This window comes from Trichechus manatus, unplaced genomic scaffold (assembly GCF_000243295.1).
Source record: "Trichechus manatus latirostris isolate Lorelei unplaced genomic scaffold, TriManLat1.0 scaffold00943, whole genome shotgun sequence".
Classification (NCBI taxonomy): Eukaryota; Metazoa; Chordata; class Mammalia; order Sirenia; family Trichechidae; genus Trichechus; species Trichechus manatus.
In genome coordinates, this window is record NW_004444879.1 from 1 (window position 1) to 10531 (window position 10531).

The 10531-nt window shown below is 37.8% G+C and overlaps 1 long non-coding RNA gene across 1 annotated transcript; it reads right to left on the reverse strand.

Moving 5' to 3' along the window:
* Positions 1–4195: 4195 nt before the first annotated feature.
* Positions 4196–10177, reverse strand: LOC105757015 (uncharacterized). The gene is made up of 2 exons (XR_001121562.2): positions 9931–10177; positions 4196–4507 (listed from the first exon to the last, which is right to left on the reverse strand). It is a non-coding gene; the product is annotated as an uncharacterized LOC105757015 (long non-coding RNA).
* Positions 10178–10531: the final 354 nt, after the last annotated feature.

A 10531-nucleotide genomic window follows, 5' to 3' on the forward strand; every position in this document is an offset into this window, starting at 1 on the left:
GGGTCACTGTAAGTTGAAATCAACTTGACAGCAATGGGTTTTTTGGTTTGGTTCCTTTTCCTTACTAAATTTGCAGTTCAACTTAGAAGTGTGGAAAAACTAATATTTCAAGATAAGTCAACTTTTTCCACTCTCCATAGGAAAGGGCTGCCAACACCAGTGCACAGCAAGATGTGGGAGAAGTACATACAAGTGCTTATGTATGTCCAGGCACTATAGAACACTTACATACAGTCTCCACTGATCATTAAAACCACCCCCCTCCCTATTTCAAAGACCTGCAAACCCAGGCTATTTGTTTAAATAACACTGTGCCATCTCTGTAGCACCTGAGAAGCTCTCAAGGTTACATATCAATGTATAGGGAAAGCACCTGCAGAAATACATGGAAGTGCTGTGCAAGGGAAGGCTGAGATTTTCTTGGATCAGCGACAGACTTTCAGTGAAAAGTTTCTCTGCAAAAGCTCCTGCTTGCAGATTATTGTCAGCAGCAGGTATGCAAGTTAGAAACAAAGAAATCTGTTGTGGGGGTTGGGGGATATATTTCTAGAACAGTGTCTCTTTCCAACCCTTAAAGTTTGAGCTTCTAGTGAACAAGCATCTTACTTACTAGCTCTCAAAATTTACTCTGGTTACTGAGCATGCCCAATGGTCACAACTAAGGGGCACTGAAGGTAACGGGTAGGAAGCAAAGTTGAAAAAAAAAACAAAAAAAAAACCCAAAACAGCTGAGTATAAAGGGAGTCCCTGGCTGTTGCTGTAATCTTGGAACAGCCTTGGTTATATTAAAGAAAAGTGAAGGAAATTACACACATTAAAAAAAAAGAGCTCTCTGGCCATCTAAGATACTCCACTGGTCCCACCCCATATGCAGCTAAGGGAGAATGAAGAAAACCAAAGACACAAGGCAAAAATTAGTCCAAAGGACTAATGGACCACAAGTACCACAGCCTCCACCAGACTGAGTCCAGCACAACTAGATGGTGCCTGGCTACCACTACTGACTGCTCTGACAGGGATCACTATAGAGGATCCTGGACAGAGCTGGAGAAAAATGTAGAAAATTCTAACTCACAAAAAGAGACTACATTTACTGGTGGCCTAACAGAGACTGGACAAACCCCAAGAGTATGGTCCCCGGGCACCCTTTTAGCTCAGTAATGAAGTCACTCTTGAGATTCAACCTTCAGCCAAAGATTAGACAGGCCCATAAAACAAGACTAAAGGGGCACACCAGTCCAGAGGCAAGGACTAGAATACAGGAAGGGACAGGAAAGCTGGTAATAGAGAACCCAAAGTCAAGAAGGGGAGAGTGTTGACATGTCATGGGGTTGGCAACCAATGTCACAAAATTATATGTGTACTAACTGTTTAATGAGAAACTAGTTTGTAAAAAAAAGAAAGAATGGACATGGGTAATCTGGGTAGGGCTAAGTGGTTCTCCTTTGAGAATCTGTTATTATTATTTACTGTTTGCTTTCCGTAAATAATAATAATGGCTTTTACTTTGCTAAAAAAAGAAACTAGTTTGTTCTGTAAACCTTCATCTAAAGTACGATAATAATAAAAATTTAAAAAAAGCTCTCCTTGATACTCCAAGAGGGCAACTAAAAAAATATATATATAAATGGTAAAAACATGTTTACTAAGTTGTAAGCTACGAAAATATGCTCTTCATGGACCCACGATCTTCTTTAGCCCTCCAATTCACTGAAGGGTAGAAGCCCCTGCCGTGGAACAGGCCCTCCAACTTGTCTTTGGCTACAGTCACTCAGCTTATAACTGCTGTAACTTGTTTATACATCTATGATAGGTTTCCTTTGAACAAGGGGCTAAAAAGTATTAAAATCATCGTAGTACATTATCTCAAAAGCTGTACTATATAGGATCAAACAACATGTGTATCTTAGCTATACCTGGCCTAGACTGCACCTTTAGTAAACAGACCTTTAGTGACAAAATTTAGGCTTTTCAACACTGACCATGGTTAGTGGTAGTTTGTACAGTGGTGTTAGAAGCCTGATCCAGATGTCAGTTTCTATAGCCACCACCTTCTCCCCAACCATCAATCTTCCCCACCCAGGAATAATCACTGCCCTGACCAAAACTGAAGAATTCAGATGTTGAATTTTAAATTGTTAGTTCTAAAATGTCAACTCAGTTAAATATACTACCAAATGAAGAGCCAAGAGTCAACTAGACGATATCCCTAGCTAAAGATTAATAAAAGAGGGAATGGCTGGAAACCACAAAATTTATACATAAAAAATACAAAAGAAGTTACACATGTCTTTGATTACTTGTTATCTTAGTACATGAAATGTACAATTCAAATAAATGGATAGTACTTTACTAATTCTATCTATGCCAGCCCATATTTCTTCTTTATTTCTACTAATTTCTAAAACTAGAAATTCTTTAAAATTAAGAACACAGAAACAGAAACCACAAATTTAGGAGCTAAAGGAACCAGTTTGCTTCTATGAAATGCATTTAACTCAATGACTTCTTTTTGGACCACAGTATACCCAAACATAATGTGGGAAGTTACTTTATATGCCAACAGAGGCAAAAAAATCTGGAACTTGCTGTCTACTCTTTCTGTGAGAAAAACCTATGTCTTCCTAATTAATCATACAAACTTCTACATGAGCCTTTATTTCTTAATAAACAAAAAACGAGAAAGAAAACTTCACACAAATGAAAATCATGAACAAAGTAGACCAATAATTTTTTAACTATTGGGGAAAAGCAGTAAAATTAATTTTACTAAAGTAGGTTATCTTTTACAAACTCCAAATTTAGAGAAAACATGTAATATTCCCATAATAACTAAAAATAAGTACAAATGAGGAAGGAGAATAAAATTATTTTTTAAAACTTTGAATCCTATTTTATTGGAAGCTTATTGGCAGAAACGCTCTAATAAATATGGAAATGGAAAATGTGGTTTTTACCTATAACAAAAAGCTGTTTATCAAAGTAAATTTTAACTGATTCTACAATCATTTAGAATCTGTAAGTTTAGGATAAGGACTTGGGGAGCTCTCATTGTACAATCTCTAGTACTATGAAATATCACTTTAATTCAAATATATTGGCAATGTCTGACCTGTAGAAGTACTTTAACAACCCACAAAAATGTTAATTTGTGGGAATAACTTTTAAGAAAGTAAAAATCTTTAAAAATTCTAAAGCCATAGAAAATTAAGCTGGATGCATTTTAATTCTGGAAAAAAGCCAGTGAGATTCTGTATTATCAAATCTACATTCTTCCCCATGAACACAGTATGTATTTATTTCTTTAAGGGACTATTCTGAAGGCAGTCAACACTCAGAAATAAAAATATTATTCCTATCTCAATTTATAATTTAATGAATCAATATTATTATCTTAACCCACAAAACAGATAAACTGCAGAATGTCAGATATATGCAACTGATACAGAAACCATCTAAAAACTTTGAAATATTAGAAGTGAAGACTTTCTCCAATTGTAAATTAATGGCTTTTGAAGGAGAGGAGGAACTAAGGTACTTAAAGAAATTATGACATCCTAAAACCTACAATGAAAGGTAAAAACTACTAGATACCAGTTTTAAAAACTCACAAGTTATAATAATGTAACACAAATCTACTATTTTAACTGATCTGCAGAATGTTTATACATGCAATATAAATTACAAATTTATGTGTAATAACATTGTAACACCATCTCTAAAAGAACACAAAGATGTAGAAAATCTTTATGATAAATAAAATTATTGCATTTAATGTCATTTTCTTGAACAAAAACCAAAATCATCAAATTCCTTAATGTTGTATGAAACAAATAATACCATTTTAAATTAGAGAAAAATGTATGCAGACACCAGCTTCTGACAACAAAAATAAGGAAGTTAAAGCCCTACAGTTTGTCTGATTTAGATCAGGTAATCATGGAAATAAAAGAGTATTTGAAATTACTTATCATTATGCACATTGAAGGAAAGCATAATAGACAGCAAAGTTCTTTTCCACCATAAAATTATTCACCAAGGCCATATTTTCTAACTAAAATTATTTACACCCATTTATTTAGCTAGAAATACTAGCTTAAAGAGGTATGTTCCATTTGTAGTAATTTCTCTACAGCAATCAATTGTCTGATATTTGGAGCATGTTGAAGAAAATATTGTCTCATGTGTCTTTTTAAGTCTCACCCACTAAGAGTTCAAGGTACTTTGGCAGAATCCTGGTGTCCTGGATGACTGATGAATGCATTAAAATCAAGCAGTGTGTTTGTATACTGAAAATAGTCTTAAATCCATACAAATGTGGCTTGGGTTGTGGAGCTCAGGTTTCTCCTACTGGCACTATGACATGTGAAGAAGAAATAACATCTGTTATGAAAGTTTCACACCAATTTTGTTTTGTTCTTTCTTCATTAGCCGCTGTGCTTCCTTTTCCATTTTCTTTCTCTGTTGTTCTGCTGCTCTCTTTTCTCTGTCTGCTATTTTCTGCTGTCTGAAATTTGAAAAGAAACATCTTCATATTTTTACTTGTAAAAATACCACACCAGTGAAATAACAAATTCCAGAAGGCAACAACAATGCTTTTTTACTATGATCAAATACTATCATCAAATAAAAAATGCCTTGACTAGTCTCACTGCTTTCAAAATTTTAAAGACTTTCAAAAACAGTATTTCTTTTAATCCTTAAAAGACTTACAAAATAGAAGACACATTATCTCTATTTTACAAATAAGTAAAACGAGGGACAAAGACTAAGTGACCTTGCAAAGTCACAGGATTAAGTATAAAGATAAGAATGCAAGTCTCCTGACCCCTCTTCTTTAGATCATTTCCACTAAAACACAATTTCCATTGGACCGTATGTTTTGTTTTTATACAGCTCGATATTGAACATTAAATTTACTGTCATTATAATAGTTAAAAACAGTCAGCTAAAGGGTTAAGAACACAGTTGTGCAGAACACATTGCAAAAGGAAAATGAACACTAAACATACATCTGCCAGCTAGAAGCCAGAAATCTATTTAAGGATTAACATTCAACCAGCTCTCCCTAATGAAAGGGCAGAATGGTAGGTACTTACTAATTACACATTATAAAATACATACCTCTTCCTTAGCCCCACCATAACACCACTGGCCCAGAATCACCAGGCCTATCTATCTATCTATGGTGTAATGAATTACTTAATACGGCCCTTCTAGCCATGGTCTTGTAACTCCCACCCAGCTGACTGGGTGTGACTGCGTGATAGGGTAATTGTGCCCCACCAAAGAGGACTGGTCAGTTTTGCCATCCCGCTAGGTTTGAAATGAGCCACCCCAGAGGTGAGAAATAGAAGAGCCTACCACCACCAAGGAAGGAGAGACCAGCAGCAGAGAACTGCAGGAGATGGTGCAGTGAGCTCCCTGGCCCATGCAGCAAGAAAACTGAGTGCCTTTGGGCAGAGACTGAGGACCAGTGAGAGGCGTGCCTCCAAGCATGGCTGTGAGGAGGCTGTCCTGATGAAAGAACTGTATCCTTGAGTCTCCCTGAGCCTGAACTGTAACCTATTATTTCCCTAATTAACCCCATAATCGTGAGTATGGTCTGTGAGTTCTCTGTGGCCACTGGAATGAATTATTGAACCTAGCAGAGAAGGAGAGAGTGCTGTGGGAGGGACCATTGGTGTCAAAATTAGTAAAGATGGCGGAGTGAGGAGGCATGTCTGACCTCCGCCTCACAGGAACCAGCCTTGGGCTACTGATCTTGATTCTCCTTTTCCCTTGTGTAGTTAGAGGAGGTCAGACACCACCCCCCATACCATTTTTATACTATCTTTATTGATTACTTTGTCAGGAGTCAGGGTAGAAGGTGGTGATGAAACAGAAGAAGGGTATGGGAACAGAATTTGGTACTGGATCTGAAGGGTTGGGGTAGAGAAAATAAGTATGCTAGGCTGAGGAAGGAGCTGGTCGCAGCTAGGTACTAGATAGGCAACATTAGGTTATATGCAGAAAAATTCAGTATGGATTACCTGTATATGGGACAGCTCAAAGCTGACTGTACAGAGTAAAATGTATATACCATTCTCAATCACACTTACAAACGGCAACAGGCAGAGTATGGATGACCAAAATTCAAGAAAATACAGACTTATTTTAGGCAACACTTTGATCTTCACTAACAATTGATTACACTTCAACATAAAGAAACAAAAATCCGCATAACTGCACCAATAAGCAACATCATGATAAACTGAGAAAATATTGAAGTTGTCAAGGATTTCATTTTACTTGGGTGGATCCACAATCAACACTCATGGAAGCAGCGGTCAAGAAATCAAACAATGTATTACACTGGGCAAATCTGCTGCAAAAGATCTCTTTAAAGAGTTAAAAAGCAAAGATGCCACTTTGAGGACTAAGGTGCACTTGACTCAAGGCATGGTATTTTCAATCGCCTCATATGTATGCGAAAGCTGGACAATGAATAAGGAAGACTAAAGAAGAACTGATGCCTTTGAATTATGGTGCTGATGAAAAATACTGAATATTCCATGGACGGCCAGAAGAACAAACAAATCTATCTTGGAAGAACTACAGCCAGAATGCTCCTTAGAAGTAAGGATGGCAAGACTTCGTCTCAGGTACTTTGGACATGTTATCAGGAAGGACCAGTCCCTGGAGAAGGCATCATGCCTGGTAAAGTAGAGGGTCAGTGAAAAAGAGGAAAGCCCTCAACTAGATGGACTGACACAGTGGCTTCAACAGTGGGCTCAAGCATAACAAGGACTGCGAGCATGGCGCTGCACTGGGCAGTGTTTCGTTCTGTAGTACATAGAGTCACTATGAATCAGAATCAACTCGATGACACCTAACAACAACAACAACAGCGTTTTACAGTGGCAGTGAGAAACAGGCTAAGAGTTAGAGGGTATGGAGTATGGACAAACTTTTTAAATTCTCTGTGTTCTTCTGGGGCAGCAGTAACACATGGCAGCCTCCACTGCCCTTTGGCTCTACTTATGCAACTAGTAGTATGAAGCATGTCTACTACTGACTAATAGGCTCCCTTTCCCAATCTGTCATTATAATGTAAAACACTAAATTAAAAAAAAAAAACAAAAACTTGTACTTATTTTGTTTAGGGAGAAAAAGGATGGGATTTTTGTACAGTAAATATTAAGATACTTGTGAAGTCATGGCCTAAACTCTACAGTGCTTTCACTGAGATTACAAGATTCAAAATGAACAGCTCCTTCCTTTATCCTTGTGGTTAATGACACTAGTAATCACTAGAATTCCCAAAATGTTCTAAAATATTTTATAAATATTTTATAAAACTATGCTTTATAAAGAAAAAAGAAACTAGATGATTTATCTGTTTTGATGATCCATGCAACATAAATGTTGCAGCTTAAAATGTTTATTTATAATGTGTCCCCCTCCTCTTAAAAAAGAAAAGCAAGCTGAAAACAGGAAGGCAGAGTCTAGCAACAAAAACAAACAAAAAAAGTGCCAAACTAAGAAGAAACAATTCCCAGTTATTTAACTGCACCCTCTACTGACTATTCAAGGTAACTGGAATTCACTGACAAACTGGAAAGGAAAATATGAAAATGAAATCAGTTTTGTTAAGATAGTCAGATAAGCCCCAAAACCAAGCCCACTGCCATCAACTTGATCCCGACTCATAGCAACCCTATAAGACAGAGTAGAACTACATTATGGGGTTTCCAAGGCTGTAATCTTTACAGAAGCAGATTGCCACATCTTTCTCCCACAGAGCAGCTGGTGTGTTCGAACCGCTGACCTTCTGGTTAGCAGTCGAGAACTTTAAACACTCTGCCATCAGGGCGTATCCCTATTGTGAAAACAATCTTTTAAAATAAAATCGTTATCACTGTATCTTATTATATCATCTTTAAAAATGCATAAGTAATTTTTGATGGGAGGGTGGGGAGGGAATACTAAATAGACAATAGATAAGTGGTAACTTTGGTGAAGGGTAAGACAGTACACAATACTGGGAGAGCCAGCACAACTTGGACAAGGAAAGGTCATGGAAGTTCCACAGACACATCCAAACTCCCTGAGGGACAGAACTGCTGAGTGGAGGACTGTGGGGAGCGTGGTCTTGGGGAACATCTAGCTCAATTGGTGTAGCATAGTTTATAAAGAAAATGTTCTACATTCTACCTTGGTGAGTAGCATCTGGAGTCTTAAAAGCCTGTGAGCAGCCTTCTAAGATACTCCACGGGTCTCACCCCTTCTGGGAGCAAGTAAGAATGAAGAAAACAAGATACTAGATTAGTCCAAAAGACTAATGGACCACAACTACCACGGCCTCCACCAGACTGAGTCCAGTACAACTAGATGGTGCCTGGCTATCACCACTGACCCCTCTGACAGGGATCACAACAGACGGTCCCGGACAGAGCTGGAGAAAAATATAGAACAAAATTCTAACCCACAAAAAAAGACCAGACCTACTGTCCTGACAGAGTCTGGAGAAACCCCAAGAGTATGGCCCCAGGACACCCTTTTAGCTCAGTAATGAAGTCACTCCCGAGGTTCACCCTTCAGCCAAAGATTAGACCGCCCCATAAAACAAAACGAGACTAATGGGGCACAAAAGCCCAGGGATAAGGACTAGAAGGCAAGAGGTGACAGGAAAGCTAGTAATAGGGAACCCAAGGTCGAGAAGGGAGAGCGATGAGATGTTGTGGGGTTGTTAACCAACGTCATAAAACAATATGTGTGTAGTAACTGTTTAATGAGAAACTATTTGTTCTGTAAACCTTCATCAGAAGTACAATAAAAAAATTTTTAAAAAATCATATCACTGTATCTTACTATATCATCTTTAAAAATGTGTAACTGAGAAACATTTAAATGATCAGTGATGACAGGTCTCCTAAGATAAATTTTCTGTTTCTCTTTAATGTAGCAATAGCAAGAAATGTTTACTGATCACAAAAACAAAGAAAGAACCTAACAACCAATGGAAAAAAGCTTTAAAACCTGCAAAGTATTTTCTGTAGAATGGGCAGTTCCTGACTTATATTATCTATCTACAGAGTTTTCGTGTACACTGTATGGACAACTATAGAGTGAAAATATATAGGTGTAAGTATGTGTGTGTGGAAATTACTTCATTCAAATGTGTGCTAGACCATAGGAAATAAAAATAAAGTTATAATTTCTGACCTATAGGTATATACAGGGGTGGATCACATTTTATAGTAGGACATGTAAGAACTAAGTGGGTTTTACAAGGAATGAAATATAAAGCATATACTGCAAAAGGTTCTCATTTGCCATTTAAAATTATTATTATTGCCCCTAGACTCTCTGTCACCCCAGAACTAAAACAATTCCCGAGGTCAACTCTTCAGACAAAGATTAGAGTGGACTATGGGACATAAAATGATACTCATGAAGAGTGTGCTTCTTAGCTCAAGTAGATACATGAGACTAAATGGGCAGCTTCTGTCCAGAGGTGAGAAGAGAAGGCAGAGAGACTCAGGAGCTGGTTGAACGGACCCAGAAAATCAGGGGTGGAAAGGAGGTGTGTGCTATCACAGTATAGGAAGAGAAATTAGGGTCACATAACAATGTATGTATAAATTTTTGTATGAGAGACTAACTTGAACTGTAAACTTTCACTTAAAGTACAATAAAAAAACAATTAAAAAATAAATAAAACAAAATAATTATTCTTAAATTCTTGGTTTCTGGGGATGAGGTTTTAATCATATAAAAAAGTGTATGTAGTCTGGAATACAAAAAACTGTCCCATATTATCTAAGGTTCATATGAGGAGGAATGAAGAAAAATATAACATTTGGTGGAGAGGCTTTCTTGACAAACACAACAGGGGATAAATCTAGCTCTTCTACTCAGTTTGCAATGTAAGTATTACTCACATACCTCAAAACTTCTTCTGCTTGCCAGGCCGCATCTTCTTCTTCTTCCCATGCATTGGTATTTTCTTGCCAGGTATCTAAGTCACCTAATTCAGGCTACAATAAAAAATAATGATAGTAAAGAGCTATTTTTTCTCCAAAGAGCAGTCAAGAAGGGTATGTTTTAAAACATAACTCAGAGACTTCTGGGCAACACGGCGCTATAATCAGAAGCACCACGCTGTCCCTCTGCAGCAAAGATCAGAAAAACTAAGTCAAACTGAGTCACAAGTCAATCCTGAAACCCTACGCATCAAATGAAAAGATAAAGAACTCAGCCAAGCACCAAATGGAATAAGAAACTGACCAAGAACAGACAGCGAGGAGAAATGCATGCAGAGGTCCCCTTATCAGCTACCGCAGCATGGATCCGCCATCTTGGACTCCTATCGGAGGGAGATCAGCAAACAGGGGGTACGAGAAAGCAGCTTCATGGAGCTTCCAGCAGGAGACAGAACAACTGGTAACCAGCGATATAGGCTTTCCCACCTCCCACCCTTCTTCACCCCCACTTAGCCTCCTCTGCTTCCTGCAGCTACACTCTCTTGGCCAGGAAACACCCCAGT